This window comes from Chrysochloris asiatica, unplaced genomic scaffold (genome assembly GCF_000296735.1).
Source record: "Chrysochloris asiatica unplaced genomic scaffold, ChrAsi1.0 scaffold00114, whole genome shotgun sequence".
Taxonomy (NCBI): domain Eukaryota; kingdom Metazoa; phylum Chordata; class Mammalia; order Afrosoricida; family Chrysochloridae; genus Chrysochloris; species Chrysochloris asiatica.
Window position 1 is genome coordinate 2,432,375 of NW_006408632.1, and position 15,779 is coordinate 2,448,153.

General features: G+C 39.4%; 1 protein-coding gene and 1 pseudogene across 1 annotated transcript in view; both read left to right on the forward strand.

The window, feature by feature from the left end:
* CCDC85A (coiled-coil domain containing 85A) overlaps positions 1-15,779 on the forward strand; it is a 318,834-nt gene that overhangs the window by 77,491 nt on the left and 225,564 nt on the right. The gene's annotated exons all lie outside the window — the stretch shown is intronic.
* On the forward strand, positions 2,852-3,800 carry LOC102826779 (annotated as a pseudogene).

Sequence of the window (15,779 nt, forward strand, 5' to 3'; positions counted from 1 at the left end):
CAGGCTTTCTACTCCCGTAAAGATTTACACCCTCGGAAACCCTGTACAGGGTCGCTATGGGTCGGAACCGACTCGACGGCACTTAACAACAACAACAAGATAGGGCTAGAGAAAGGAGATGAGAATAAGCATCTTGTGGTTCAGTAGTGAGTAACTGTTATCATGACTGATTACGATTGTTGCAACTGAAAAGGTAGATGTTTTGTATCAAAAAGAGGGGATGGTTGATCTTGCAGTCCAGGAGCGGAGGACCCTGGGACCATAAAGGGAGAAGAGCAGGAGTGGGATGTGGGAGCCCATGCAGGGAAGCAGAGATGCTAGAGATGGAGGCAGAGACAATGATGTGGACAGATGGAGTGGCTGGGGACCCTAGACTTGTGGAGGGAGAGGGGCTGTGTGCTGGCAGCCAGGGGGCAGGCTGGCAGGGTATGCCCTTTGGGTGTTTGAATGATTGCATATTCCTGAGTGTTTTGTTGTACCACCCCCTAAAAAAAAAAAAAAAAGAAAGAAAAACAGAGGAAATAGAAGCAAATACAGTTGAATGATGATGCAGAGGGGATTATAATCATTACAGTGAAATGAAATACGATAAGATGAGTGTAAAGCTGATGTTCTCCCATGTAAACTATCACTCAATTCACAATAAAAACTTAAAACACACACACACACAAAAGAAAACTATGCCTGTTAAAGAAAAAATTATTTAGGTATTCCTCTAATAGTTTTAGATTAAAAATAACTTTTATTAGTACAATAGTAATTGTTATGGTATATGGAAAATAAGAAAACACAAATAAGAAAACAAAGATCTTTCTACCACACAGAGGTTACCACTGTAAACAACCTATTTATATTTTGCACGTGCATACACACATAGATGTTCATATATCTGCTTTTTATAAACCAAAGGAGCATCATATTGTACATGCTATTTTGTATCCTGCTTATTCCTAATCAACAATCACTAGCTTTTCATGTCTCTCAATTTACATCTTACTTACTACCAGGTACATATCAAAATTTAATAATTGCCTCCCTAATATCCTTTAGAGTTCGTTTGCCTAGTTAAGATTCTATTCAAAACCATTCTTTGCATTTAGTTAATGTGCCCCTTGTTGTTGTTAAGTGCCATCGAGTGGATTCCAACCCATAACGACCCTGTATAAGGTTTCCAAAGAGCAGCTGGTGAGCTTGAATCGCCGACCTTGTAGTTCAATCAACTTTGCAGTCTGGCACATTAACCCTTAGCACCACACTGTGTCCTTTAGGTTTCTTCAGCCTATCACAGACCTTCCCTCATCCCCTACCTTTTTTCAGTCCTATGACACTGACTTGTTGAACTGGGCAAAAGGAGATGGGACTGTCTTGTTCTCAGATTTTCCTGTTAAATTTCTTAAAATGGTACTTGACTTCAAAAATCATTAACAATTCTTCTTATGAAGTTCAGGGAAAACCAGAGCAAAGTGGAGGGAAACAATATCAGAGTACGTCAAAAAGTTTTGCTATTGGCATTCAAATTCTAACTTGTATGGATTTATTCCAAACAAAACATGTGTCTGATCAGTGGACTGGATCAATACAGACAAATTCTCTTAGTAATATACTTGTCTTAGTCTCATTGTTGTTGTTAAGTGCCATTGAGTCATTTCTGACCCCTAGTGACACTGTATAGGGTTTCCAAGGAGCAAGCAGGTGGTGAGCTTGGACCACCAACCTTGCGGATCAAAGCAACTTTGCAGTGGAGCACATTAACCCACAGGGTCACATTAGGGTGCCTTCAAAAGAAGGTCCAATGTGAACAGTGTCTGCTGGGCCAGTTAAATTCAAGGCCTCAGAGAGGCCAGCTGAGAAGGCTATGGTGATAGATTTTTTGGAGTTCCTAAAAAGATAGTCTTGATCATGGGGGCTTCTTAGGTAGAAGTCTTAAGAAAACTGAGCACTGCAAGGGTGAGAAGTTGCAGGGAAGTTGACCAAAGAGGTTTTTTTAAAAAAATTTTGCATCTTGACAATGAACCTGTGAATTCTTTAAGGGTAGTAAGCACCAGAATTTAATTGGGTAACCCTACCTCACCCACCCTACCTACAGTCCTCATCTTGCTTTTTCAAATTTCTTTTTGTTTCCCAAACTCAAGGAATGTTTAAAAGAAACAAAATTTATGTCCCTCAGGAAATACCCAAACTGCCATTTTGATGTGGTGTAAATTGAAGAGCACAGAATTCTTTGGTTAAGATTGTTGTTGTTGTTGTTTAGTGCCTTCGAGTGTGTTCCGGCCCATAGTGACCCTGTATAGGATTTCCAAGGAGCAGCTGGTGAACTTGAACCACTGACTTTGCAGTTCAAATGACTTTGCAGTATGACGCATTAGCCCACAGCACCACACTAGAGAGCTGGAAACATCACCTTCAGTGTATCACTGACAGGCAAATAGCTTCACATGCTGATATTTTTCTTTAATAATGGGTTCTGTGATTTTGTAGCAACACTTTTTTTACTTACTCTCATGTATTACTGAACTAGAGAATTCCTTTTCTTTCTTGGCAAACATATACTAATTACCTGTTACGTATATTTTTGATTAATGAAGTATTATTTACCAAACTGTGAAACTCTGAAATTTCCTAGTAATTCTTCCATTTCTTACTGTGTTATCTTGGATGACTGTGAGCGTAAATATACTAAAGAACTTGATAGTGATGCAGGGGTTCTTATGTTAAATTTTAGACTATTTTTTGCCTTTGTACTGAGTTTATTTCTGTATTTGTACACACACATACACACACCTTTTTCTGGGTAACTAAGACCCTCCTGAAAAAAAGGCGTATACATACAGTGTGCCATACTTTGTGTTAGATGTTACTGGAAGTACCAAAAACAATACAGGTGTCCTCCGGAAGGTCAGCAACTGGAAGGGTCGGTGGTACCGGGCCTCCCCATGGTTACTGAGGGGTGATGGCTGAACAGACAACCCCAGGCTACAGGGTGGCAGAAGGCAGATGGGCAGGGAGCTGCGGCACCTTGAAGGGTGACGGGAGGAAGCAGTAACAAAACCACAGGGGGTTTGGTTGGCTTTTTTGGAGCTGGAGGAGCAGGTTACTCACACGTGGATTTGGCCCATGTACCGGTAACTGGTATGAACCCTCTATCTCCTTATTGTAATGTGGATCCTCGATAGCCTATGCAGGTTACAGATGAATTTATTTTACCAACTGGAGCTAATAAAACCTGGGGCATATTTGAACTAGACTCCTTACCAGAGGAGGATGTTGCATGACAGGGGCTACATTTGGGGCAATGAATGGCCTATGACTGGGATTGAAGGAAACCTAGAACATGGCCTGGTCCAAACCAAGACATATACAGATTTTGAATATGGTGACCAGACAAGGAGCACATTGGGCTAATACGCTAGGTTCTCTGGCTTTACTCGATAGTGCAGTTGTGTGGTCATTGAGCAAACACGAGGTAAAGATGATGACCTTAATACAATAGCAGCCAGAACCATGACAGGCATGTTGTGTAAATACACAGGTGGTCTTGTGAGGGGTTGTACTACGAGGTGGTCTAGCAATCCTAACATTTACCAGCCTCTATGGAGCCTTGGTATGGCACTGTGGGCTAATGCATCAGACTGCAAAGTCCTTTGAACTGCAAAGTCTGTGGTTCCAGCTCACCAGCTGCTCCTTGGAAACCCTATACAGAGTTGCTATGGGTCAGAATTGACTTGATGGCATTTAGCAACAATGTACTATATAATACCTGGGAGCACATGAAAGGCTCCTTGATTCAGCAGTCCCTCTGAAGATTTTGCCAACTTGTGGCTGGAGGACACTTTTTGTAGTCATCCGAACAACTAAAAATCATTCTGGAGTTGTTGTCTCTTCTACCTACAGTAAGCGTAAAAAGTTGGAGATTCTGTTTTGCCGAGATGAAGACTAGTGATTGTTATCAGGACTGGTGTTTCTAGCTATGAGTGAAGAGGAGTCAAACTTCTTTGAAAGCCCACTGAGTAATATGGTTCTCTTCTCCTCTGGAGACCTTGAGCATAATACCCCTTAGACTGTAAAACTGCCGACTCCCAGAATTCAGGCTATGTTTCTCGTCAGTACTGTATCACCAAGTTTGTTGATTTAATGATTCTAAACTATAATGTTCCTCTGTACTTCCAATAAAGGATGAAAATAGAACCAAAGGTATAACTCCAAAAAACAACAACTTTCAAGTTTTTAAGACCCCAAGCACTGTGTAATAAACTAAGAGGTAGGACAGACGCACTGAACTTGTTATTAGGAAAATTAACTGGAATGTCCCATGAAGGCATGAAGCCATGACCCCAAACCTCCACACCAAGTAAACTAATCCCATTAATAACAATGAAAGCAATATTAAGTCATAACATTTCTGGAAAACAAAGAACTGTTGAGTCTGCATTTTGTTTTTGTTTTTTTGTCCTAGTTATTCTTTGTAGGTCCATTTGTCTTTCTTCAGGATCTATTATAACTGTGATTGGTTGTACATAAGCAGCCTCAGCAGCAATAGACATAATGCAAATATGTCTACCACATGACTTTTCCCAATTCAGCATCTTATAGGTATACATCTTATTGTCAGAAATTAAAGTAATTGTTAACTGTTGTACAGCGTTGGCCTTAGTCAGTATAATTCTCCATCACTGTTAAACTCCTTCTTCTCGCTCCTGTTGTCTTTAGGAGCTGTCAAGTCAGTTCCAACTCATAGTGACCCTGTTTAGGGTTTCCAAGGAGTGACTGGTGGGTTTGAATTGCTGACCTTTCGGTTCCAACCAACCTTGTGTGGTCCAGTGCTTATCCTACAGTGCCACACTACTACTTCTCTGGCAACCTTTAATAAATTTTGGTCTTTATACATTTGCATTTTCTTTTCTTTTTATATAAATGGAGTCAGACAATGTTTGTCTTTTTGATTGACTTGTTTCATTCAGCACAATGTCTTCAAGCTCTACCCATTTGTAGCATGTATCAAGTCTTCATTTCTCTTTACTGGGTATGTAGTATTCCATTGTATGAACTACATTTTGTTTATCCATTCATCTGTTGATGGACCAATTTTTTTCTTTTTTTTCTTTTTTTATTGTGAACTGAGTGATGATAGTTTACATGGGAGAACATTGGCTTTCCACCATCATTTCATTGCAATGATTACAGTCTCCTCCGTGCATCATCATTCAACAGTATTTGCTTCTATTCCCTCTGGTTTTTGTTTGGGGGAATGTATACAAAAACAATCAGGAATATATAATAATTTAAACAACTAAAGGACACATTCTGCAAGCCTGCCTCCTGGCCACCAGCACCCAGTCCCTATCTTTCCATGAGTCCAGAGTCCTCAGCTGCTCCCTCTTTCCATGTCCTCATCTCTTCCTCCATCTCTGATGTCGCTGCTTCTCTGGATAGGGTCACACATTCCACTTGTGCTATTCTCACTTGATGGTTCTAGGGTCCTCTGTTTCTGGACTGTAAGAGTAACTGTTGTTATTGTTGTTAGGTGCCATTGAGTTGGTACCGACCCATAGCGACCTTATGCACAGCAGAATGAAACACTGCTCGATTCTGGGTTAACCTCACTACTGTTGCCACACTTGAGTCCATTGATGCTACCACTTGGCCAATCCACCTCGATGGGGATCTTCCTCTTTTTCTCTTACTGTCCACCTTGCCAAACATGATATCCTTCTCCAGTGACTGGTCCCTCCTGACAATATGGCTGAAGTATGAGAGATGAAGTTTGGCCATCTTGGCTTCCAAGGAGCACTCTGGTTGCACTTCTTCCAGAACGGATCTGTTGGTTCTTTTGGCAGCCCATGGAACTTTCAGTATTCTCCTCCAACATGGCATTTTGGGGAAGAGGAAGAGCTTTTTTGAGTTCCTATTGTTGTTAAGTGCCATCAAGTCAATTCTGACTCATAACAAACCTTTATAGGTTGCCAAGGAGCAGCTGGTGGGTTTGAATCTCTGACCTTGTGGTTTGCAGACCAGTGCTGATGCTACAGCACCACAAGACAAATAGGATTTACCATATAGAATGAAGAAGAAGGATATTGGAGTGGAGCAAACAGCATGTGTAAAATATGTTGTTCTGAAGTCAAGACCTGTTCTGGGAACTTTGAGATACAAGTGCACCTGGAAGATCCTTTTTGCCTATGTGTATATTTGCCATTGTAAGCACAAATATTCTCATTGATAATAATCTCTTTCAGTTTTTCATTTAATATTAAATTCTGTCCCTCCACCATTATAATCCTTTCTTAAAAGGTTGGGAAATCAAGTACCCTCCACATGTTGAATAAATATTTTAATTTTTTTTTTTGGTTGTTTGTAAAAAGCAAGTTAAGATTTTATATTATAAAGACAAAATACTGAACTCTAGACATCATCAGTGAATAAGAGGTCTAGTATTTATAGCAATCAGTAAGCTATCATCAAGCTTTTGAAAACAGATTACCTTTATAATAGTGATTCTGAAGAAAGACAAATGGACTTTGAAAGAATAATTAGGACATAAAACCACAAAGAGGGAGTGTGTCTTTGTTTTCCAGAAATGTTACCACTTAATATTCCATTCATTGTAAACAGTGTAGCAGGTCAGACATTTCTGAGAAGACAGCATTTACGTCATAATTTTTTCTGAGTAGCTAAGTAGCATTCTGGAAGATCACACTTCAGAAATGTCAGTGTGCTTAATGATAGAATAAGCCACAAATGGATTGTCTAAAAGCTAAGTAATGCTGGGTTTATCTAGCAAAATAGCAATAAAAGTTGATCTCCATTGATAATGTCTTCTCTTTTGTTTCCTAGCCACCCAATACAGCATTATGATAGTTTTTCCCTTGAATTTACAAGGAAAGGATATGCAGTTGGGCAAGGATGTAGGCTCTTTTTTGCATTGACTCTTAACGTGGCTTCTTCATTGTCATCCATACCTTCGCTCTCACTACAAGTTTATTCTACTGGATTAGACTACATCCTCTTCTCTTTGCAAAATAACCCCCCCCTCCCCCCATTTTGTGAAACATCCACATTTAAGGTTGTAATTCTGCTGGTGTTTTCCATGGTTCTTTGCTTTTCTGGCTCCATTTCCTGGTACACCAATAACAAGTACTGCCTTATAAATAAAAGATGAGCCACAAGATTATTTCGTAGAAATGCCCTAGATGGGTTTGGACTGGTAGATTCAGAAATAGAATCAGCCTGCATGCAGGGCTTCTTGTGGCATTTAAAACTATTAAATGCCAAATTGGTCTCCTTGTGAAGTCTTCTACCATATGTAAGGGGGCTACAAAAAGTTCCTGGGAAAAAAACTCCATTATCTTTTAAGTCCATTTTTTCCCCATGAACTTTCTGAAGCCCTTACGTATTTATGAAGCCCATTGTTGTGATTAATGGTTTCCTAGGACTGCTTTAAGTTACCCTGTTGGCACTGTAGGATAAGCACTGGGCTGCTAACTGTAAGGGTGATAGTTCAAACCGTCTAGCAGCTCTAAGAAGGAAAGGTGAGGCTTTCTGTGCCTATAAAGATTTACAGCCTCAGAAACTCCAGACAGGGTTCCAATAACTTGATGATCAGGGGTTTGGCTTGGGTAGGACTGCTATAACAAAATATCGCAAACTTGGAAGGCTTAAAAAATTAGGAATTTATTCTTTCACAGTTCTGGAGGCCAATAGTCCCTAATTCAAGATGCCAGCAGGGCCACATATTCTCCAAAGTGTTAAGGAAAGGATCTTTCCTTGTCTGAAACATTTTCTGATAGCATAGCTCCAATCTTGCCTGGATCTTCATATGACTGTCTTCCCTCTGTTTCTGTTTCTCTTCTCTTCTAAGGAAACAAACCATATTGTATTAAGTTCACTCTTCTCCCGTATGACACTAACACTTTTGGGGGGGGAGGGCGAGGAGGAAGCTAATTATATCTGCGATGACTTTATTTCCAAATATGGTCTTATTCTGAGGTTCCAGGAAGGACATGACTTTGGAGTCCTGGTGTGGTGCTGTGGGTAAATGCGCCAGACTGCAAAGCCGTTTGAACTGCAAAGTCGGTGGTTCAAGCTCACCAGCTGCTCCTCAGAAACCCTATACAGGGTTGCTATGGGTCGGAACTGACTTGACAGCACTTAACAACAACAAAAACAAACCAGTACAGTTTGCCCTCTGGCCCCTCAAAATTCATTTTTATACAATGCACAAAATACATTTACCCTATCTCAACATCTCTAAAATCTTAACCTATTCCAGCATTAACTCTAAGTCCAAAATCTCACCTAATAACATCTAAACCAGGTATGATGAGACTATGGTTATGGTCCATCCTAGGGCAAAATTCCTCTTTGTCTATAGACTTGTGAAACAAGTTATCTGCTTCTAAAATACAATGGTGAGACAGACATAAAACTGACATTCCCATTCCAAAAGAGAAAAATTGGAATGGAAGAAGAAATAGTTCAGAGATCCCAAGTAAGTCTAGAACTTAGCAGATAGATACATTTAGTTAAATTTCAAGGCTTGAGGTTTTGATACATTGTCTTCTGGACCTGCTGAGATGGTGACCCAGTCCTCTTGGTTCACATGAGTGATGATCCTGCCCTCTAGGTTCATGGGGTGGTAACCCTGCACTCTAGCTCTAGGTTCATGGTGGTGGTGCAGTGGTCCCATCCCTTGTCAGTGTTGTTGTTGTTATGTGTCGTTGAGTCTGTTCTGACCCATAGCGACCCTGTATGAGGTTTCTGAGCTCTACCATTTGGCTAAGGATGGTCTCTCTCTGTGGAACCAAGGAAGTGGTGGCCTAACTGACAGAAACCCCTACCAGTCATTCTTCCCTTTTCCTGAAGGATAGCATATGTTTGCAACCAACTAGTTCAGTTTTCTGCCTGCAGAATCCCAGAAGCCTGAACAACACTCCTTCATTTCTTCTTCATCTTTGCCCTCTTCAGTCCAAAATGACAGTGTTTCTGCTGAAATGGTTGACTGGGTGCATAAGGCAAACATCGTATCTCTTTGGTCTGAGGTTGTACCATGCACATTATCTGAACTGTTGAGAGTTTTCCAAATCATCAAGAGCTGGAACCTTTTTTCTTTAAAATTCATTTCTCTATTAATTTCTTTTTTTGTTTCATTTTACCATAAGCAGCAAGGAGAAACTAGGGCACTTTCTTTACTTTGCCTGGAAATTTCAACTAAATCTCTAAATGCATTGCTTGCAAGTTTTACTTTTCACAAAACAGTAGAAATAATCCAGCCGAGTTCCCTGCCATTTTATAAGGCAGATGATCTTTTCTGTAATGTTCAGTAACCTGATCTTCATTGATGCATGAGGTCTCATCAGAAGTACATTTCTGATGAGTTTCCAGTAACATTCGGCTCATGGTCATACTTGTTTTGTATAAAATGACAAAAGGTTTTCCACCGCTCTCTTCACTTCTGAATCCTCATCAGAATTGCCTTTAGTGTTCATACTTCTACTAACCATCTCTTCAGATTTATCTAGGCTTTTGCTATGAACCACCTTAATAACTTTCCCCTCCTCTATCAGTTATCCAGGCAGCCCTGATAGTGTAGTGGTTATGTGTTGTGCTGCTAACCTGAGGGTCAGAGTTCAAATTTGCCAACTGCTCCATGGGAGAAAGATGAGAGTTTGTGCTCCTGTCAGGGTTTGTTGTTGTTGTTGTGAAGTGCCATTGAGTCAGTTCTGACTCATAGCAACCCTGCATAGGGTTTCTGAGGAGCATCTGGTGAGTTTAATCCACTGACCTTGCCATTCAAACCAACTTTGCAGTCTAGCGCATTAACCTTCAGCACCACACCAGGACTCCTGGGGGTAGAAAAAGACCCTTTTTTCTTCCGTTTCCTTTTTTGTAAGCATTCACTGCCTCAGAAACCCTATATGGAGCCAACTTGATGGTTTACCACCACCACCTTCATCACCATCAATTATCCAAATCCAAAGTTACACCCACATTTCTGGGTATTTGTTACAAAAGCACCCTACTTGTGGTATTAAATTTTCTCTTAGTTTCCTAGAACTGCAGTTGTTGTTGTTGTTGTTAAGTGCCGTTGAGTTGATTTTGACCCATAGTGACCCTGTATAGGGTTTCCAAGGGGCAGCTAGTGAGCTTGAACCATCGACCTTGCAGTTTAAACGACTTCACAGTCTGACGCATTAGCCCACAGCGCCACACCAGGACTCCAGAACTGCAGTAGAGTACCAAAAACATAGATGACTTAGAACAATACACATTTATTCTCTCACAGTTTTGGACACCAAAATGTAATTTGTTAGCTGATCATGCTCTGCCTGAAGCTTCTTGGGGATAATCCTTCGTTGCCTTTTCCAGCCTCTTGAAGTTGCAGGTGTCCCTTGGCTTTTGGCAAGATAACTCCCATTTCTGCTTAAGTCTTCACGTGACTGTCTTCCCTCTGAGTCTGTCTCTCTGTGTCTCTTCTCCTCTTCTTATAAGGACACCAGCCATATTACAATGTGGATCTACCCTACTCCAGTAGAACCTTACCAGAGCAAGTTACATCTGCAATAACCTATTTCCAAAGAAGGTCATATTCTGAAGTTCTGGGAAGGACATGAAATTTGTATAGCAGTCTTGAGCCCTAGTTCACTTACCATACAGTAAATGGGCACTTAACCAGTCTGCAACTAACCTACCTTCCAGATTACCTGATGTGCTCCATTTTCTCTGTAAAACATGCTGACTGATGCCTATAACATGTTCCTAACACTTTAACTGTGATCAGTTAAAACAGAGGAATGATACTGCCTACTGAACCTCTTTACGTGTGCTCTGACTCCTTAAATTGTGTGCTGAAATTGTAGGCATTGCTATTTAAAATTTTATTAAACACTGCATAGCTTGATGAAATACAACTGTTTTCTTACAACATACAACATCCAATGCTTTGTAAAGATTCAGTAAGGGTGACTTGTTTAATGAAAATTGCTATCAAGTTAGAAATGGGCAAGAAAATAGTAAAATATTTGGAAGCAGAGTCATAGATATTTAATGATTTGATTCAGTTGCACATTTGTCACTACACTTTTAGATTTTGTAACTATTTTTTTCTTTTCCAGTATACTTTAAAGAAGAAAACAAGACTAGAAAATCTGTGTGGTGTATTTTGTGAGAAATATGTACTCTTTTCTCTCTCTTTTAAAAACGATTTCCAACATTTTAAGTTAATGGAATAACTTCTATTATGTTTGTATTTTAGGCAAAAGACTTGGGAAGTATCTGAAATATAAGGCCTCCCTGTTTTTAAGTGCAGTCATGCAATGAGTATTCCTTGTTAGAACCACTGGGCTGGAACACTTCCATTTTATAAAGAATGAATATCTAGATCTACTCCTGGAAAGAGATGCACAGCCCAGCCCATCCAGCTCTCTGGAAGCCTATCATGGTTAATTGAACCATGAGGAGTTAATATCTTTGTAAATCTGTTTTCCTGGCACATAATATTCAGAGACACATTTTCCTACCAGTAGATAACAAGAGTCACAGTCCTCTATGTGATGTGTGACTAGGAAATCATGAGACAGTTTTAACAATATGCCAGAATTTACACATCTAAAACTTAGTTTTCTTTTTCAAAATAATGACAGTAGGAGGTTCAACACTTACTCTAAAGATGCTCTATCTACTCAAAATGATTTTTGGAACTCATCTGAAATTGCTTTTAAAGGCACTTTGCGTTCTTCATGGGAATGCCCATTTTATTACAGTCATACCTGATTTTAAACCAATATAGTTTTACTTACCTGGAGTTGCCATTCTGGTTCCAAATAGCTATCTACCTACCCTTCAGTGCCAAGATTTTTCATTTCTACAGTATTAAAAAATATACATTTTATGTCTTAAAGACATTCCCAATATGGAATATGAGAAGATAGCAGTGGTGGCATAACTGAAATAAACATAAATAAAAATTTTAAAATAAAAAGCACCTATCTGAAAGACCTTCTTTTTAGTGCCATAAACTCAGTTCTGACTCACAGAGACTCTGTATAAGATTTCCAAGGAGTGGTTGGTGATTTGAGCCACTGACCTTGTAGCTACCAGTCCAGTGTTTATCCTACAGTGCCATACCACGACTCCAACTCAGAGTCCTTGGGTGGTACAAATAGTTAAGTGCTTGTTTACTAATTGAAACTTGGTGGTTCGAGTCACCTGGGAAGAAAATCTTGAAGATCTGCTTCTGAAAACATGGTTGTTGAAAACTCGATGGAGTACAGTTCTACTCTGACACACAGAGAGTCGCCATGAATAGGAATCTACTTGAAGGTAACTGGTTTTGTTTTGCTCTTGTTTCAATAAATGAATGCTTTGAAGAGGAGAATGTTAATTTGGATATGGAAATTGTCATTTGTTTAAAAAAATCCAATGAGTTGTATTGATCTACAGCAGGGATCAACAAACTTTCCTTATAAAGTAAATATATTTAGGCTTTGCAGGCCATAAAGATCTCTTTCAGAAGTATTAAACTCAGTGTGATAGCAGCCACGGAAACTATGTAAATTAATGGGCATGGCTTTGCTCTAATAAAAATTATTTGCAGAATAGCAATAAGTCAATTGTTGATTCATGAACTGTAGTTTTTAACTACTGTTTTACCGAGCCCTAAAAAATGAGTGCTCCTCAATAATATTGTCTGTCTTGTCTACCAAAAGGATGCATTAGAATCATTACTTTCCTGCAGCATATTTGACCCTAATTAGCCCTTTTAAGGGCAGTTAGTTGCATCAAAGAAGAATGAAATTTACTAATTAAGCTAGCATATAATTACAACTAAGGAACTCTGGTAGCATAGTGGTTATGAATCAGGCTACTAATCTCAAACAGTCAGCAGTTCAAAACTACCCTCTGTTCTGTGGGAGAAAGATGAGGCTTTTTGCTCCTGTAAAGATTTACAGCCTCAGAAATCCTGTACAGGGTCGCCATGAGTCGGAACCGACTCCATGGCACATAACAACAACATGATTACAACTTGGAGGATAAAGCACAGGACCTCAAGGTCAGTTTGAACTGCAAGGCCAGCAGTTCAAACTCACCAGCTGCTCCTTGGAAATACAGGGTTGCTATGAGTTGAAATTGACTTGATGGCACTTAACAACAACAACAACAATATTCTTAACCTCTCCTTTAAGGTATATGTCTTGGGTGAGAGGGAATTTACTTCTGTGTTTGATCAGCAAAAAGTGTTTAGTTACACTGCGTTAATTCAGACCATCAATGTTGCTGCCTCAAAGTCTACCCAGACCTGAAATGACTCGATCAGGAATAAGAAGGATGTAATGGAACAGATCTTTCCATTTCTCCAAATAAGTCCTGATACCAACTTCAACTATCTGGCATTCCTTTTTTAAAAACATCTTTGTTGAGATATAATTCACAAATCATAAAATTCACCCATTTAAAGGCTTCAGTAATTTTTAGTATATTCACCATGTTCTAAAGCCATTACCATAATCTAATTTTATGATATTTTCATCTTTCTGAAAAGAAACTGCATACCTATTAGTGGGCACTGACAATTCAACCCCCCCATCCTCCCTCCCCACCACACACACACACATACACACACACCAATCCATAAGTAACCGGTGAACTATCTGTACAGATTTTCCTCTTGTCATGGGCCATCTAGTTGGTCCTGACTCATAGAAATCCTATGCACAATGAAATGAAACACTGTCTAGTCCTGCACCAGTCTCACAATTGTTGTTATGCTTGAGCCCATTGCTACTGTCATTGTGCTTGACTATCTCATTGGGGGTCATCTTCTTTTTTCCAACCCTGCACTGTACAAGCATGATGTCATTTTCCAGGGACTGGACCCTCCTGATAATATGTCCAAAGTCTGAGAGATAAAGTCTGGTCATCTTGGTTTCCAAGGAGTATTCTGGTTTGTACCTCTTCCAGTACAGATTTGTTGGTTCTCTTGGCAGTCCATGGTACTTTCAATATTCTCCTCCAACACCATAACTCAAATGCATCAATTCTTCTACAGTCTTCCTTATTGACTCGCTGTCCAGCTTTCACATGTTTATGAAGCTATTAAAAATATCATGGCTTAGGTCAGGTGCACCTTAGTCCTAAAACTGACATCTTTACTCTTGAACATTTTAAAGAGTTCTTGTACAGCAGGTTTGCCCGATACAATACATAGTTAGTTTTATTGTGTGTGTTCCACTCTTATATCTCCTTATTTCTTCCATTTGCTGTAGCATCTCTATGCTGGAGAGCACATTTCTGAGTCTCTTCTGGCATCCATTTTGGTCTTTTCCTTCTTTGTTTTCTTCTTAACGACCTTTTGTTTTCTTCCTAGATGATGTTCTTGGTGTCATCCCATAATTCTTTGGTCTATAGTCTTTAATGTGTAAGGCATGAAATCTGTTCATGAGATGATCTCTAAATTCAGGTGGGATATGTTCAAGGTAATATTTTGGCTCCTGTGGACTTGTTTTCATTTTATTCAGCTTCATCCTGAACTTGCATATGAGTAATTGATGCTTTGTTCTATAATCTGCCCTTGGCCTTGTTTTGGCTGATGATAGGGAGTTTTTCCACAACTCTTTCCACAGCTATAATCAATTTGATTTCTTTGTATTCCACCTGGTGAGATCCATGTGTTGTCTTTTATGTTTAAAAATTGTATTTGCAATGAAGAAATCATTGGTTTTCCAAAATTCTACTATGCGATCTACAGCATCATGTCTATTACCAAAGCCAAAATTTCCAGCTACTGATCCTTCATCTTTGTTTCCAGCCTTTGCATTCCAATCACCAGTAATTCTCAATACATCTTGATTTCCTGCTTTCTCAATTTAAGACTGAAAGAGTTGATAGAATGATTCAATTTCATCATCATAGCTTTAGTGATTGGTGCATAAAGTTGATAATAGTGATATTAACTAGTCATCCTTGTAGGTGTATGGATGTTGGGTTTTCCTAGCGTGAACATTTTCCGTAAATGGAGACATATGATATGTGTTCTTTGGTATCTGACTTATTTCACTTAGTGTAATGTTTTAAAGGTTTATCCATGATGTAGCATGTTTAAACGTCATTCATTTAAATGCTATTGTTGTTAAGTGCCGTTGAATCTGTTCTGACTCATTGCTACTCTGTATAGGATTGGCTGCTGAGTTTGAGCCACCGTCCTTGTCCTTGTGATTGAAACCGACTCTTGATCCAGTGCATATCCTACTGTCTCACACCAGGAATTCCATTCCTTTAAGGTGCTAAATAATATATCATTGTATCAGTATACTACATTTGTTGAAATCCATTAATCAGTTGATGATTTGAATTGTTTCCACATTCTGTCTATTATGAATAATGTTGCTCCGAATGTTTGCACATAAATTTTGTGTGGCCACATGTTTTACTTTCTCTTGAATACCTGGGTCATATGGCAGTATTTAGCTAATACAGTCTATGTTTAATGTTTTGAGGAACTGTCCAACTATTTTCTACGGTGACTGCACCATCTTCATTCCCACCAGCAATGTATGAATGTTCCAATTTTTCCATACCCTTAGAACACTTGTTATTGTCTTCCTTTTTTATAACAATCCTAATGGGTGTGATGTTGTGTTTATATCCATATATTGGAGGCTCAGTTGATGAGTTGACACCCAGGCTACAGGCGGGATGGAAGCTGACTTACCCCAGGACACTTATTCCTGTTTACCTAAGATTTCTCAATCTAGCCACAGAGGTTGTGAGGTGACAATGGAATGGCT